The 14,564-nt window shown below is 41.1% G+C and overlaps 1 long non-coding RNA gene across 1 annotated transcript in view; it reads right to left on the reverse strand.

Annotated features, from left to right (window-relative positions):
• Positions 1–9,549: 9,549 nt before the first annotated feature.
• Positions 9,550–14,564, reverse strand: part of LOC105737909 — a 33,655-nt gene continuing 28,640 nt past the window's right edge. The window contains exon 3 of the long non-coding RNA XR_004029811.1: positions 9,550–10,110. This is a non-coding gene — a long non-coding RNA (uncharacterized LOC105737909). The remainder of the gene's footprint in view (positions 10,111–14,564) is intronic.

The following is a 14,564-nucleotide window of genomic DNA, read 5'->3' on the forward strand; positions in this document are numbered from 1 at the left end:
AAATGTTTTTTAAAAATAGAAAATCATAAATGTGCTTTGGCCATTTGCATGTGGGCTTATGTGAGTTATAATTACATGAAATATGGTACAGTGGATGGCATCTGACTTCATTGCCCCATTCTTTTTGGTTTTTTGTGTTTTGTGGGGGGGCGGTGTTGAGACAGAGTTCTGCTCTTATTGACCAGGCCGCAGTGCAATGGTGCAATCTCAGCTCACTATAACCTCCGCCTCCAAGGTTCAAGTGGAGTGATTCTCCTGCCTCAGCCTCCAGAGTAGCCAGGATTATAGGGGCCTGCCACTATGCCTGGCTAATTTTTGTATTTTTAGTAGAGATGGGGGTCTCACCATGTTGGCCAGGCTGGTCTCGAACTCCTGACCTCAGGTGATCCACCCGCCTTGGCCTCCCAAAGTGCTGGGATTACAGGCATGAGCCACCGCACCTGGCCCTCACTGCTCCATTCTTATCTTGAAACAATGTTTTCCTACCTACAGTCACCCCAAAACTCCCTCCCCCTATAAAAGATACATATTTATATTGTTTTTATTTCCATGAATTTTCTCTTATGCATATCTACCTAAATTACCTCTTTTTAACTATTTGCTCCTGTCTCTAAGGCTAGGTAAAGTCTGCCATTTTGCCCAAGCCAGGGTAATTTATAAAGGAAAGAGGTTTAATGGACTCATAGTTCAGCATGACTAGAGTGGCCTCAGGAAACTTACAGTCACGGCAGAAGGGGAAGCAAACATGCCCTTCTTCTGTTGGGCCTGTTGGCATTTGTAAACAGAAATGTCTCACAGTACGTTGGGAGACCTTGACCAGGGACAACTTGGCTGAAAATTCCTGGTCCTGTCTCTGGGGACTAAGGGAAAGACTAGGCTTACAATTTGTGCTGAGCAACTCTTCATAACTGAATTATTCGAGTGACCTTTCAAGAACTGAAATTAAACCCCATTTACAAAAATTAAACACTCCCTTTTCCATCTAAAAAAAGTAATGTGCATTCTGGAGATACTCGTTGCCTGGCAACAAAATGCATACTTCCTTCTCCTTCAGGGAACTGCCAAAAAAGATATAAATGCTAGGAAGAAAATTGGCCATGAAAGAGAGTCAATAAAATAAATCTGGTGATTCTTAGAGTAGGAGGAAAGCAGATTTACAAAATTTGCATGTTTGTGTGTATGTGTTTGTGTGTTTCTGTGTGTCTATGTGCTCATGCACTGGGTAGATGGACAGCATGAGATAGAAACAAAACAGTCTACAGGATGAATTTGTTTATTAATTCTATTGTGGAATGAATGGAAATAGGCAGGTATAACCGGAGGGTTCCTGCTTTAGAGAAGTGTAGTGTTAACCATCTGTATTAGTCCGTTCTCATGCTGCTCATAAAGACACGCCGAAGCCTGGGTAATTTATAAAGGAAAGAGGTTTAACGGACTCACAGTTCAGCATGACTAGAGTGGCCTCAGGAAACTTACAATCATGGCAGAAGGGGAAGCAAACATGTCCTTCTTCGCATGGTGGCAGCAAGGGGAAGTGCTGAGCAAAAGGGGTAAAAGCCCCCTATAAAGCCATCAGATCTCATGAGAACTCACTCACTATCATGAGAACAGCATCAGGGTAACCCACCCATGATTAAATTACCTCCCACTGGGTCTCCTCCTACAACACGTGGGGATTATGCAAACTAAAATTTAAGTTGAGATTTGGGTGGGGACACAGCCAAACCATATCACCATTTTCCCAAACCACTAACTATGCAATCATTTGAGGGAATAAGGGGGAAAAGAAAAGAGTAACAATGATGGAAAAATATGACCCTTTTTATTCGTATTGTTTAAGAAACTAAAGCATGGAGAGGTTTACCTACTTGCAAAAAGTCAGATAACTGATAAGTGACACAGCTGGTTACTCTCTCTCTTACTTAAAGAGTACTTTTAATGTTTCAACAGTCACATGCACACCCCTCCATCCTTCTACACCTCCTTTTTCCCCTGGAGAAAACTAGGTTCCCTTAATTGTATCTCATATACACTTTTTTATTGTGGTAAATTATACATAACATACAATTTACCATTTTAACTATTTTTAGTCTACGGTTCAGTGACATTAAGAACATTCACATTGTTAAGCAACCATCATCGCTTTCCATCTCCAGAACTTTTTCATCTTCCCAAAATGAAACTCGTACCCATTGAAAAACAACTCCTCCCAGTCTTCCCAGCCCCCAGCCCCTGAAAACTACTATTCTATTGTCAGCCTCTATAAACTTGACTACTCTAGGTACCTTATAGAAGTGGAATTATACAATATTTGTCGTTTTTTGCCTGGCATATTTTCACTGAGCATAATGTCTTCATTATGCACCAGATCTTGAAGGCTGCCAGGAGTCTTTGCTTGCTTTATCCATGTCAGAGTTTCAAAGTTTATCCATGTCAGAATTTCCTTTCATTTTATCTATGTACCACATTTTGCTTATCCATTCACTCATCTACGGACACATTGGTTGTTTTCACCTCTTGGTTATTGTGAATAGTGCTGTTATAAACATAGGTGTAATAGTATCACTTCAAAAATCCTGCTTTCAAGTCTTTTTTATTTATACACAGAAGTGGAATTGCTGAATCCTATGGTAATTATATAAAAATATCTATGTTTTAGGAACTGCAGTACTGTTTACACAGCGACTTCACCATTCTCTATCCCCACCAACACTGCGCAGGGTCCCACTTTCTCTATGTCTTTATGAATATTTGTTATTTTCTGTTTTTGGTAATAGCCATCTATCTTTTTTTATCTTTTTGTGGTTTTATCTTCTTGTGGTTTTGATTTGCATTTCCCTGATGATTAGTGATGCTTAGCATCTTTTGGTGTGCTTGTTGACAATTTGTATATCATCTGCAGAAATAACTGTTCAAATCCATTGGTCATTTTTGAATTGGGTTGTTTTATATTGTTGTTGCTTTTAGGAGTTCTCTAAATGATAGGGACAGGAGGGAGAGAAATTCTGGGAGGACAGGTCCCTGATGAGGGTCCCACCCTTGAGCCTGAAACTGCAGCACAAAGCGAGAACTTACATCCCTGGTTTCCTGCTCGAATGTTACCTTTTCCGAAACCACCCATGGCCTGCCCTGCCCCCTATCCTGTGCCCATAAAAACCCCAGGCTCGGCCAGCAGAGAGAAAAGAAGCATAATACTCTCTAACGAATCTTTGTATTTCTGTGGTCTCAGTTGTTACATCTCCTTATTTGTTTCGGATTTTACTTATGTGAGTCCACTCTCTTTTTTTCTTAGTCTAGCTCAAGGTTTGTCCATTTTGTTTATTTTTTTAAAAAGCCAACTTTTCAGTTTTCTTGATTTTTAAATTTTGTTGTCTCAATTTCAGTTATTTCTGCTCTGATCTTTATATTTCTTTCTTTCTACTAATTTTCGGTTTGGTTTTACCTTGCATTTCTAGCTACTTTGGGTGCATTGTTGTTTATTTGAAGTCTTTCTACTTTTCATTGTAGGAGTTTATTGCTATAAACTCCTTTCTGAGTGTTGTTTTTGCTATAGCTCATAGATTTTGGTATGTAGTGTTTCCACTTTTATTTGTATAAATAAATTTTCAATTTTCTTCTTAATTTCTTCATTGATTTATTCATCATTCAGGAGATGTTTAATTTCCATGTGTTTGTGTAGTTTCCAACATTCTTCTTTTTATTGATTTCTAATTGTATTCAACTTTTAAAAATTTGTTGAGATTTGTTTTGTGGCCCAAAATGTGGTCTATTCTGAAGAATGTTCCATGTGCTGATGAGAGGAGTGTGTATTCTGCAGCAGTCAGGTAAAATGATCTACAAATGTCAGTTAGTCCCATTTGGTCTACTTTTGGTTTCACTTTGATGTTTCTTTGTTATTTTTCTGTCTGGATGAACTCTTCATTATTGAGTCTGAGGTGCCGAAGTCCCCGACTGTTATTGAAGTACAGTCCATCTCTCCCTTTAGAGCTATTAATGCTTGCTTTATATGCTTTGGTGTTCCAGCATTGAGTGCACAGGTATTTAGAATTGTTATATCCTCTTGCTGAATGGACCTCTTTAACATTATATAGTGACCTTCTTTGTGGTTTTGTGTTTTTTTCACAGTCTCTGACTTGTAATCTATTTTATCTGATATAACTTGAGCTACTTCTGCTTTTTTTGGTTTCTGTTTGCATGGAATATATTTTTCCATATTTTCCCTTTCAGTCTGTATATGTCTTTATAGGTGAAGTGGTTTTCTATTAGGTAGCATATAATTGGGTCATGTTTCTTCATCCATTCAGCCACTCTATCTTTTTTTTTTTTTTTTTGAGACGGAGTCTCGCTTTTTCACCCAGGCTGGAGTGCAGTGGCTCAATCTCAGCTCACTGCAAGCTCCGCCTCCCAGGTTCACGCCATTCTCCTGCCTCAGCCTCTCCGAGTAGCTGGGACTACAGGCACCCGCCACCACGCCTGGCTAATTTTTTGTATTTTTAGTAGAGACGGGGTTTCACCGTGGTCTCGATCTCCTGACCTCGTGATCTGCCCGACTCAGCCTCCCAAAGTGCTGGGATTACAAGCGTGAGCCACCACGCCCGGCCTGTTTTTTTTTTTTTAATTTCAATTGGTTTTGGGGGAATAGGTGGTATTTGGTTACATGAGTATGTTCTTTAGTGGTGATTTCTGAGATTCTGGTGCACCCACCACCTGAGCAGTGTACACTGTACCCAATGTGTGGTCTTTAATCCCTCACTACCCCACACCCTTTCCCCCCAAGTCCCCAAAGTCCAATATATCATTCTTGTGCCTTTGTGTCCTCATAGCTTAGTTCCCACATATGAGTGAGAACATATGATGTTTGGTTTTTCATTCCTCAGTTACTTCACTTAGAATAATAGTCTCCAATTCCATTCAGGTTGCTGTGAATGCTGTTATTTTGTTCCTTTTTATGTCAGAGTAGTATTCCATGGTATATGTAAACCATATTTTTTAATACACTTGTTCATTGGTGGGCATTTGGGCTGTTTCCATATTTTTGCGATTGCAAATTGTGCTGCTATAAACGTGTGTGTGCAAATACCTTTTTTGTATAATGACTTATTTTCCTCTGGGTAGATACCTAGCAGTGGGACTGCTGGATCAAATGGTAGATCTACTTTTAGTTCTTTAAGGAATCTCCACACTGTTTTCCATAGTGGTTGTACTACTTTACGTTCCCACCAACAGTGTAAAAGTGCTCCCATTTCACCACATCTATGCCAACATCTACTATTTTTTGATTTTCTGATTATGGCCATTCTTGCAAGAGTGAGGTAGTATCACATTGTGGTTTTGATTTGCATTTTGCTGATAATTAGTGATGCTGAACATTTTTTCATATGCTTGTTGGCCATGTGTATATCTTTTTGTGAGAGTTGTCTATTCATGTCCACTTTTTGTTTTGTTCTTGCTGATTTGTTTGAGTTCTTTGTTGAGTCTAGATATTAGTCCTTTGTCAGATGTATAGATTTTGATGATTTTCTCCCACTCTGTGGGTTGTCTATTAACTCTAATGATTATTTCTTTTGCTGTGCAGAAGATTTTAGTTTTTATTATACTAAAATTATATATTTATAATAACTTTTATTATTATTGGTGGGTAAGAACTTACTACTGACACTTTGTTATTTGTTTTCTGGTTGTCTTATAATTCCTCTCTTCTATTCTTCCTTTCTTCCTTGTGGTTGAGTGATTTTCTATGGTCATATGTTTCAATTATTTGCTTTTTATTTTTAGTGTATCTATTATACAGTCTTGCTTTGTGGTTACCATGAGATATAACAAGTTTTTTGGTTTCTGTAGTTTTTTGATATGGAGTCTTACTCTGTCACTGAGGCTGGAGTGCAATGGCACAATCTCAGGTCACTGTAACCTCTGCTGCCTGGGGTTCAGGTGATTCTCCTGCCTCAGCCTCCCAAGTATCTGGGATTACAGGCACCTGCAACCTCACCTGGCTAATTTTTGTATTTGTAGTACAGATGGGGTTTCACCATGTTGGCCAGGCTGGTCTCAAACTCCTGACCTCAGGTGATTCGCCTGCCTCAGCCTCCCAAAGTGCTGGGATTACAGGCATGAGCCACCATGCCCAGCCAATAAGTTATTTTAAACAGATAACAATTTATCATCTATTATAAAGAAAAGAATAGAAACAAAGGAAAAACTGAAAAAAAAAACTCTACATTAACCCCCCACACACACATTTTGCTTTTTTTGTCTCAATGTATATATTTTTATATTGCCTGTCTTATAATAGGTCACTGTAGCTATTATATTTTTGATAGATTTGTCTTTTAGCAATTGTCATAATACAGTAAATCTTGAATTATACACAATTACAGTATTAGAGTATTCTGACTTTGTCTGTGTACTTACTTTTACCAATGAGTTTCATACCTTCAAATGTCTTCTTATTGCACATTAGTGGTATTTTTTTCTTTCAGATTGACAAACTCCCTTTAGTACTTCTTGTAAAACATGTCTGGCGGTGATTAATTCCTTACCTTTGGTTTATCCGTGCAAGACTTATCTCTCCTTGATATTTAAAGGGTATCTCAGTTGACAGGGGTACCCCCACTCCCTTCATCATTTTGAATATGTCATCTCACTCCCTCCTGACCTCTGTGGTTCCTGTTGAGAAGTCTGTTGCCAGATGAATTGGAGCGCCGTTATTTTTTATTTGCCTCATTTCTCTTGCTGCTTTTAAGGTCTTCTCGTTGTCCTTGACTTTTGAGAGTTTGATTATTATTTGCCTTGAATTAGTTTTATTTGGGTTAAATTTGTTGGGTTAGCTTTGACCTCCTTATACCTGGATATTTCGATCTTTCTCAAGCTTTGGAAAGTTTTTTTTTTAACTATTTATTTAAATAAGATTTCTAAATCTGCCTTTCTTCCTACTTCCTCTTTAAAGCCAATAAATCTTAGATTTACCCTTTTAAGGCTATTTTTTAAATCTTATAAGTGTTCATCATTCTTTTCTATTATTTCTTTCGTCTTTACTGTGCATTTTCAAATAGCCTGTCTTCTGTTCACTAATTCTTTCTCTTGTTTGATCATTTCTACTGTTGAGACACCCTGAAGCATTTTTCAGTTTGTTAATTATATTTTCCCACCCCAGGATTTCTGTTTGATTCTTTTTCGTTTTCTCAATTTCTTTGTTAAGTTTCTCTGATAAATTTTTTAAATTCCTTCTCTGTGTTTTCTGGAAGTTCATTGAGCTGCCTCAAAATAGCTATTTTGAATTCTCTGTCTGAGGGTTAACATAACTCTGTCACTCCAGGGTTGATCACTGGGATCTTATTTAGTCCATTTGTTGAGGTCATGTTTTCCTGGATGTTCTTGATGCTTGTGGACATTCATTGATGTCTGGGCATTGAAAAGTTGGGTATTTATTCCAGTAATTGGTGTCTGGCTTTATTTTTACTCATCCTTCCTCACAGGGCCTTCCAAGCATTTAAAGGGGACAGAGAGTTGGGTTCCCTACGCCTGCATGGTCACTGCAGCCATTCAAGCACTACAGAACACCTTAAGCTCAGGTCTGCTGCAACTCTTGCAGACTCCTATATACCTAGCCCTGCTGGACTTGAGGAAAATAAAAAAGGATTCCCTGTGTTCCCAAGTAAAGTTTCTCACTTTCTTCCCTCTTATTTTCCACATGGAATGGTGCTGGACTATTTGGAGCTGGGGAAGGGGTGATGCAAACACTCTCATGGCTACCATAGCTGGCACTGTGCTGGGTCACACTCGAAGTGCACAGTGTCCCAGACCAGTACAGTACCTGGGCATACCCAAGGCTCACATCTGCTACTGCCTGACTCCCAATGATGTTTATTCAACGCCCAAAGTCACTTTATTCAGCAGGTGGTGAAGCTTTCCAGGACATGTGTTTGGCCCACTAAGACAGCAGATTCCCTTCTGGGTCTGGAAGCACCATCCAGGAGCAATGGCCTAGAATCAGGAGCTGTGGGACTCTGCCCAGAGCTTTGTTTTACTGTGGCTAAGCTGGTACCCAATTGCAAGACAATATTCCCTGTACTCTTTTCTCTCATTTTCCAAGTAGAAGGAGTCTGTCTCCACAGTGCTCTGCCTAGAGTCAGGAGAAGGGTGACACAGGCAATCCCATGGCTGCCATACCTGGTGTGATGCTGGGTCACACCCCAAGCCTACAGCCTTTGAGACCAGTACCAGAGTTTGCCCGAGGTCCACAGTGCCATGGCTTTGCTGCCACTCATATTTATCCAGGGCTTGAGGCCACTTCAGCTAGCTGGTGGTAAAGCAAGTTGGAACTTGGGTACCTTCTGTTGGGGCAATGGATTACTCTTTGGCACAGGACTGGTCTAATTTCTTGCTTTGTGGGCAATGGTAAAATTCTACCCAATGCTGTGTTCCACTGTGATGGGGTGGCACTCTGTGGCACTTCTCTCTCTCTCTCTCTCTCTCTCTGTCTTTTTCTCTCTCTCCAGGCTGTACTGCCTGGGTCTGGAGGAGGGTAGTGTAGGCAATATGAAACTGTCCTTCCTACACCCTTCAGTGTTTCTTCTCTTGCTATAATGCAAAAATCAGGTACTATGTGATGTCTCACCCAGTTTTTTAGTTCTTATGAAGGTGTATTATTGTATGGGTAGTTGTTTAATTTGATGTTCCTATGGGAGTGGGGGTAAGGAGGACAATTGCTCAAGGGGTCCATTGGACCATTTTGCTGTACCTGTCTCCAAAGAGCATATTTGTGACTGTGAATTCATTGACCGAAAAAAAAACAATGGCATATTCCATTATGTCAGTGGCTCCGAACATTTTCTGGATTACAAATATCTTTGAAAAATGATTAGACATGCACATATGCTCTTGAAAGTGCCTGCTTATACATGCATGTATCAACACCTCCCTACACAGGAAAACACACGTATTTTTAGGACTTTTTTTTAACCCGGCCGGTGTCTATTGGCAAGCCTCTGTCCTGACGCGCAACATCAGGTGCCTTGTGAATGCCATGAGTTGCTCTCTGGTCTCATCTCTTCCTTTGCTTTTCCTTATTCCTCACAGAGAAGCCTCCATCTAACAGCCATAATTTTTTCTGTAGTCAAATATGAGCTGGGCTCCAGGCAAAAGGTAAATAAAAGCATAAACTGACTACTAGGCAAATGTATAGACCACATTCATTCAGTGGTGGCTCTGATTAACTTGTAACCTAAGCAATTGGTATAAATACAGAGATAGAGGCTGTAGTTTCCAGAACAGAAATAAAACCTACATACTGATGTAGCTTACGCATAATGAGTTGGAGAAAGTTGGCACTGAAAGGCACGGCAGTGCTCTATTGCCTAACACTCCCCACTTTATACACTAAGATCCAAACAAGCAGAGTGACTTACTCATGGTGAAATAGCTAGTTAGTGGCAGATTGAGGACTAGAACCTGTTCTGCTGGTTACCGATTGAGAGATTTAATACATAAGCCATCACATATGTGACTAACCTTCTGATGTACTTAATGGTTTATGAAAAACACAAGATGTCATGAGCATGTATAAAGATTTAATTTTCTTTAAAGATACAGGTCACCATTTTAATCTGCACTTACTGGGGATTCACTAGAGTTATACAGAGAGTTATCCTACAGTTATAAGGGATATTTAAAAAATTGCAAGTCACAGTAACAGCGTAGAGTGCTGACACATGTCTAACAGAAATAATACTGTGGTTGTCCCTTGAACAATGCAAAGATTAGGGGCACCAAACCCCCAAACAGTCGAGACTCTGTATATAACTTCTGACTCCACCACAATGTAGCTATTAAGAGCCCACTGTTAACCATAAGCCTTAGCAATAACATAAACAGTTGATTAACACATATTTTGTGTGTGTATTGTATACTGTATTGTTACAATAAAATAAGCTAGAGAAAAGAAAATATTATTTCAAACATCATGAGGAAGAGAAAATTTACTATTTACTGTTCATTAAGCGAAGTGGACCATCGGGAAGGTCTTCATCCTTGTCATCTTCATGTTGAGTAGGCTGAGGAGGAAGAGAAAGCAGAGAGATGGGTCTTGCTGTCTGTGGGGGGTCTTGCTGTCTAGGGGTGGCAGAGACAGAAGAAAATCCACATGTAAGTGTGCTTGTGCAGTTTAAGGCCACATTAAATATCTTTTATACAGCTGTATTTAGACTGTACAATAAACAATAAAGTGCTGAACAATGTTTCATCGAAATAACACTATCCTTATTCATTCACCCAACCAGCACTACTACAAGCATATTTACATGCAGTGTAGGCCATAAAAATTACACTCTACTGATTTACGGAGCCACATAAGAATGTTACAAATGTCATTTATGTATTTGTATTTCCAGTGTATAACATGGCACAGAGAGAGCGGTACATAGGGTTTCATGAAAATAACATTGGTTCATCACACAACTATCCCTTAACAAAACACAATTTACATGTGTCTCTTTACAGAGATTATACAATACAGTTCAGAATGCTGCAAATAATGTTTCATCGATATGACAGTATATTGATTCATTCACCTGACAAGCACTCTTAGAAACATCTTTTACCCATAAAATTTTATGAAGCGTATAACGTTCAGCAATAGTCCTGAACAATGAGGTTTACAGAAACGACGTTATGCTGGTTTATGCACACAAATAGCAGTCTTAGCAGCATTCTTAGCAGCATCTTTTACACATGTGTCATAAAGAATGCATACCGTGCAGCATCGAGTGCTGAACTCAGTGCTTCATAGAAATAAAACTGATTCATCCACACAAGTTGACCTGTTAGAAGTTCCTTTACACATGTGTCTTTGGAGAGTGTAAAACATGCGGCACAGGGAACGGAACAAAACGCTTCGTTAAATAACTTGGGACTGATTTATTTATTCAATTGACACTCTTTGAAACACATTTACTCATCTCCTTAAAAAGTGTATAATGGAGCCAGCCGTGGTGGCTCACACCTGTAATCCTAGCACTTTGGGTGGCCAAGGCAGGCGGGTTACCTGAGATCAGGAGTTCGAGACCAGCCTGGCCAACATGGTGAAACCCTGTCTCTACTAAAAATAAAAATAAAAAATTAGCCAGGCGTGGTGTGGCAGTGGGCAACTATAGTCCCAGCTACTCAGGAGACTGAGGCAGGAGAATTGCTTGAACCTGGGAGGCAGAGTTTGCAGTGAGCCAAGATCTCACCACTGCACTCCAGCCTGGGCAACAGAGGGAGAATCCATCTCAAAAAAAAAAAAAAAGTGTGTAATGGGCAGATGATTGCTGAATGCATGATTCTATGAAATAAAATTCTTCTGATTCAGTCACATAACTATATTTCATATGGTTTGGATATTTGTCCCCTCCAAATCTCATGTTGAAATGTGATCCCCAATGTTGGAGGTAGGGCCTGATAGGGAGTGTCTGGGTCATGGGGGCAGATCCCTCATGAGTGGCTTGGTGCTATCCTCATGATAAATGAGTGAGTTCTTGTGTTGCATTCATACGAGATCTGGTTGTTTAAAAGAGCTTGGGCCCTTCTCCCTCTCTCTCCTTCTCCCACCCTCACCCTGGGATGTGCTGTTCCCCCGTCACCTCTGGCCATGACTGTAAGCTTGCTGAGGCCCCTCACCGGAAACTGAACAGATGTTAGTGCCATGCTTGCACAGCCTGCAGAACCGTGAGCCTGTTAAACCTCTTTGCTCGGCCAACACGGTGAAACCCCGTCTCTACTAAAAATACAAAAACTAGCTGGGCATGGTGGTGCACGCCTGTAATCCTAACTACTTGGGAGACTGAGGCAGAAGAATCACTGGAACTTAGGAGGCAGAGTTTGCAGTGAGCAGAGATTGAGCCACTGAACTCCAGCCTGGGCAACAGAACAAGACTCTGTCTCAAAAAAAAAAAAAAAAAGAAAAGAAAAAGAAAAAAACACCCTCTTTGCTTTATAAATTACCCAGCGTCGGGTATTTCTTTGTAGTAGTGCCAAAATGGCCTAGCACAGTAATCTTCAAAATATTTTTACACGTGTATCTGTTGTGAATGTATAGCCTGCAGCATGGAATACTAAATGCCGTGCTTCACAGTAATACCACCATACTAATCCATTCCTACCACCGGCCCTCTAAGTGTCTTTCATACATGTGCCCTAGCATATATAACATGAAGCACAAATTATCAAATACAGTATTTCAGATATAAAATGGCCCTTATTTACTTAAAATGAGTACTTTAGAAAATACTGAACCCATGGCTCTTTAAAGAATGTATAGCAGGCAGCACAGAGTGGGGAACACAGTGGTTCAAACAAATTATAGTATCTGATTCATTCAGGTAAGTAGAAATCTTAGAAACAGCTTTTAAACATGTTTGTTTAGAGAATGTATAATATGTAGCAAAGAGTCTTCCAGACATTTCACGGTACTGATTCATTCATACAACTAGCGCTCTTAGAAATACCATCATACAGCCGGGCGTGGTGGATCACGCCTGTAATCCCAGCACTTTGGGAGGTTGAGGTGGGCGGTTAACAAGGTCAAGAGATCGGGACCATCCTGGCTAACACACTGAAACCCCATCTCTACTAAAACTACAAAAACAAAAACAAAAACAAAAAATTAGCTGGGCATGGTGGCGTGCACCTGTAGTCCCAGCTACTCAGGAGGCTGAGGCAGGAGAATCATATGAACCCAGGAGGTGGACGTTGCAGTCAGCCGAGATCGTGCCACCGCACTCCAGCCTGGCGACAGAGCAAGACTCCATCTCAGAGAAAAAAAAAAAAAAGAAGTACCATCATACAAGTGTCTTTTTTTTTTTTTTTTTTTTTTGAGACGGAGTCTCGCCTTTTCACCCAAGCTGGAGTGCGGCGGCTCAATCTCGGCTCACTGCAAGCTCCGCCTCCCGGGTTCATGCCATTCTCCTGCCTCAGGCGCCCGCCACCACGCCCGGCTAATTTTTTGTATTTTTAGTAGAGACGGGGTTTCACCGTGGTCTCGATCTCCTGACCTCGTGATCCGCCCGCCTCGGCCTCCCAAAGTGCTGGGATTACAAGCGTGAGCCACCGCGCCCGGCCCATACACGTGTCTTTTGTTTTTTTAAAAACAGGTCTCGCTCTGTCACCCAGGCTGGAGTGCAGTGGTATGATCCTGGCTCTCTACAGCCTCCACCTCCCAGGCTCAGGTGATCCTTCTACCTCAGCCTCCCGAGTCGCTGGGACTGTAGGTGTGCACCACCACACCTGGCTAAATTTTGCATTTTTTGTAGAGATGGGGTTTCACCATGTTGCCCAGGCTGGTCTCAAACTCCTGGACTCGGGCAATCCACCCACCTCAGCCTCCCAAAGTGCTGGGTTTACAGGTATGAACATGTGTCTTTACACACTATTCAGCCCATACTGAACAGGGTGTGTCACATCAAAACACTTGATTCATGTTTGGTCCACACAGCAAGCGTTCTCATAAACGTGATTTATGCATGTCTCTTTAGAGTACATAACAGGCACAACAGATGGAAATACAGTGTGTCATGGGATTAATTGTGCACCCCCACAAAATTCATATGAAGTCCCAAGCCGCAGGGGATCAGGATGTAACCATACTTAGATATAACGATACTGGCCGGTCATGGTGGCTCATGCCTGTAATCCTAGCACTTTGGGAGGCCAACGCAGGCAGATTACCTGAGGTCAGGAATTCGAGACCAGCCTGGCCAACATGGTGGAACCCCATCTCTACTAAAATACAAAAATTAGCTGGGCGTGGTAGTGGGCGCCTGTAATCCAAGCTACTTGAGAGGCTGAGGCAGAACTGCTTGAACCTGGGAGGTGGAGGTTGCAGTGAGCAGGGATGGTGCCACTGCACTCCAGCCTGGGCTGCAGAGTAAGACTCTATCTCAAAAAAAACAAAAAATCAACAACAACAACAACAACAAAAAATGGTATAACCATATTTAGAAATAAGTTTGTAAAGAGATGATTAAATTAAAACGAGGCAGCCAGTCCTGGTGGCACATGCTTATGGTCCCAGCTACTTGGGCCGTTGAGGTAGGGAGATTGCTGGAGCCCAGGAGGTGGAGGCTGCGGTGAGCTGTGATCTCACCACTGCACTCTATCCTGGGCGACTGAGCAGGACCCTGTCTCACAAAAAAAAAAAAAAGCAATGACGATAGAGCCCTAATCCAATAGGACAGGTGTCCTTATAAGAACAGAAAGAGACACCAGGAGTGAGCATGTACAGAAAAGGAGCCATCTGGGGACAGAATGATAAAGTGACCATCTGCAAGCAAGGAAAAGAGGACTCAGGAGAAACCAAATATGTCAGCACCTTGATCTTAGACTTCCAGGCTCCAGAACTGTGAAAAATGAACTTCTGCTGTTTAAGTCTCCCAGGGTATGGGGTTTTGTTAAAGTGACCCTAGCAAACTCATGCTGACTTTGGTACTGGGAGGCAGAGTGTGGCTGTAACAAAGTTCTAAAAATGTGGAAGCAGCTTTGGAACTGGGTAATGGGTGGGGGTTAGAAGAGTTTTGAGGTACCGTTAGAAA

Source organism: Nomascus leucogenys, chromosome 4 (assembly GCF_006542625.1).
Source record: "Nomascus leucogenys isolate Asia chromosome 4, Asia_NLE_v1, whole genome shotgun sequence".
Taxonomy (NCBI): domain Eukaryota; kingdom Metazoa; phylum Chordata; class Mammalia; order Primates; family Hylobatidae; genus Nomascus; species Nomascus leucogenys.